At 40.1% G+C, this 3,394-nt stretch overlaps 1 pseudogene; it reads left to right on the top strand.

The window, feature by feature from the left end:
* LOC120149034 lies at positions 1-3,394 on the top strand (annotated as a pseudogene).

The raw sequence follows: 3,394 nt of genomic DNA, 5'->3' as shown, positions 1-3,394 counted from the left end.
TTTGATTTCGTTGACTTGGTTGTGACTTATGCTATTAGCACAGTTTCTTCCTTAATTTCTTAAATATATGTTTTTTGCGGCAAAATTACCTGCGATCAAAATAAGGTTGCGGATCTCGTTTTTGCTAAGAATAGGAAAGACTACAAATCAAGTACTTTTCAAGGCATCTTCATTACTAAGTGTAACATTATTTTTATTTTGCTTTTGTTATCAAATTAGTTGAATATTTCTAGATAAAAATGCTAAAGAATGACCCGTAAGAGAATTTTTAAAAAATATTTTGAGAAGTCAAAACTATTGGAAAAATTACTCTTATTTGAGGTGCATACAATTGATAGAAATCACGGTGTTTAATCCTCTGTCTTGCTTCCCTGATTGATTTGATTGATTAATGTGAATGAGCTCAACTAATTGATACCTTTTTGTCTTCAGATCTGTGAACATTTTAATTGGAACTATTTATTGTAGTGCGGGTTTTGTTTGTATGCTTTCGTCAAATAGAAGCTTTAATGGCGTCAAGATCGTGTGCAAATTTTTTACACTTGGTTTCTGGGGATCTACTTGATATTCCTCAAACTCCAAGAGCTCTTCCCCGCGTAATGACTGTTCCTGGGATAATCTCTGACATGGATTCCTGTAGCAGTAATGATGGGGATTCAGATGTTACTTCTTCTGGTTGTAGAGAACGCAAAATTGTAGTGGCAAACATGTTACCTTTGCATGCTAAAAGAGATGGAGAGACTTCTAAATGGCGATTCAGCTGGGATGACGATGCTCTTTTACTACATCTAAAGGATGGTTTTTCTCCTGAAACAGAAGTTATATACATAGGATCTCTCAAGGTTGATATAGATGTGAACGAACAGGAAGAAGTTGCCCAAATACTGTTGGAAGATTTTAATTGTGTTCCTACATTTCTACCTCATGATTTGCAGAAGAAGTTTTATCTTGGGTTCTGTAAACAGCATTTGTGGCCTCTTTTCCACTACATGCTGCCCATGTGTCCTGACCATGGTGATAGGTTTGACCGTATTCTATGGCAGGCATATGTTTCTGCTAATAAAATATTTGCTGCCAAGGTTATGGAAGTTATCAATCCAGATGATGATTATGTTTGGATTCATGATTATCACCTGATGGTTCTTCCCACATTTTTGAGGAAACACTTCCATAGAATCAAGCTTGGATTTTTCCTCCACAGCCCTTTCCCCTCATCAGAAATATATCGAACATTGCCTGTCCGGGATGAGATTCTGAGGGGACTGCTGAATTGTGATCTAATTGGTTTTCATACGTTTGATTATGCACGACATTTCTTGTCTTGCTGCAGTAGAATGCTGGGCCTTGATTATGAATCTAAAAGAGGACATATTGGTCTTGATTACTTTGGTCGCACAGTTTTTTATTAAAATTCTTCCTATAGGAGTTCATATGGGTAGACTTGAGTCAGTGTTGAATCTCTCATCCACTGCTGCCAAGGTCCAAGAGATTGAGAAACAGTTTGAAGGGAAAAAATTGATTCTTGGAGTAGATGACATGGATATTTTCAAAGGCATCAGTCTTAAACTACTGGCTATGGAACAACTGTTACAGCAGCATCCAGATATGCAGGGTAAAATAGTCCTGGTTCAGATTGTGAATCCTGCAAGGGGCTTTGGAAAGGATGTCCAGGAAGCTAAGAAAGAGACTTATATGGCTGCTAAAAAGATCAATGATGTTTATGGTTCACCCAAATATCAGCCAGTGGTTCTGATTGATCGTCCTGTTCCCCGTTATGAGAAATCTGCCTATTATGCGCTAGCAGAATGTTGCATAGTAAATGCTGTGAGGGATGGAATGAATCTGGTTCCTTACAAGTACATTGTTTGTCGGCAGGGAACTCCTGCTATGGATGAGGCACTGGGTGTAAAGCCAGAATCTCCACGAACAAGCATGCTCGTTTTGTTTCTGAATTCATTGGTTGCTCACCGTCTTTAAGTGGAGCGATAAGGGTAAATCCTTGGGATATTGATGCTGTGGCGGAGGCTTTAAATACAGCTATTACCATGCCGGAGTCAGAGAAGCAATTGCGACATGACAAACACTACCGATATGTTAGTACTCATGATGTAGCATATTGGGCTCGCAGCTTTACCATGGACTTGGATAGAGCATGCCAAGATCATTTTAGTAAACGCTGCTGGGGCATTGGTTTTTTGGCCTTGGTTTCAGAGTCGTATCTCTTTCTCCTAGTTTTAGGAGGCTTTCTATTGATCACATTGTTTCGGCATATAAACAAACAAATAGAAGAGCAATATTTCTTGACTACGATGGCACTCTTGTTCCTGAAGCTTCCATTATTAAATCTCCTAGCCCTGATGTTATATCTATCATCAAGATCCTCTGTGATGATCCTAAGAACACCGTGTTTATTGTTAGTGGGAGGGGTAGAACTTCACTTAGCGAGTGGCTTGCTCCTTGCGAGAAGCTGGGAATAGCTGCTGAGCATGGGTACTTCATAAGGTACACTGACTACAATTTTTTTAATATATGGCCAGAGTCTAAATGACTAAAATAAGCTTGGGCCATTTTCTTTTTTCTTCGTGTAGATGGAGTAAGGACTCTGAATGGGAAACCAGCACTGTTGGTGCTGACCTTGAATGGAAAAAGATTGTGGAACCTGTCATGAGCCTGTATAGAGAGGCAACAGATGGCTCCAGCATAGAGCCTAAGGAGAGTGCTTTGGTGTGGCACCATCAAGATGCGGACCCTGATTTCGGATCATGCCAGGCCAAGGAATTGCTGGATCATTTGGAAAGTGTTCTTGCAAATGAACCGGCAGTTGTTAATAGAGGCCAGCACATTGTTGAAGTTAAACCACAGGTATGATAAAATTGATTCTCGACTAGATGGCTACCTGCCCCTCCCTCCCATTTTTATGTGTGTAATTTAAAATATTGTCGAATCAAGCTTCCTAATCTATATTTTTTATTTAATTCAGGGAGTAAGCAAAGGGTTGGTTGCAGAAAAGGTTCTGTCGAGAATGATCGACAGTGGAGAGTCACCTGATTTTGTAATGTGTGTTGGTGATGATAAATCCGACGAAGATATGTTTCAGAGCATATTAACTTCAGTCTCTAATCCATCCTTGCCTGTGGCTCCAGAAATCTTTGCATGCACCGTTGGCCGAAAGCCTAGCAAAGCTAAGTATTACCTTGATGACACTGCTGACGTTTTGAAGTTACTTAAAGGCCTTGGAACCGCTACAATTTCAAAGCCTAGGTGCCTGCCTCGTTAAGGTTTCTTTCGAGAGTAATGCTTGACAGAAGGCGCGGTGGCCGGCATAAATTTACCGGTTCACATTGGAGTGTGCGATTTGCTTCAAGGGATTCTTCTTTCGAACGAGTGAAACTTT

The sequence above is a fragment of the Hibiscus syriacus genome, unplaced genomic scaffold, assembly GCF_006381635.1.
Source record: "Hibiscus syriacus cultivar Baekdansim isolate YM2019G1 unplaced genomic scaffold, ASM638163v2 tig00110988_pilon, whole genome shotgun sequence".
Lineage (NCBI taxonomy): Eukaryota > Viridiplantae > Streptophyta > Magnoliopsida > Malvales > Malvaceae > Hibiscus > Hibiscus syriacus.
This window is presented reverse-complemented; position numbering and strand designations above follow the sequence as displayed.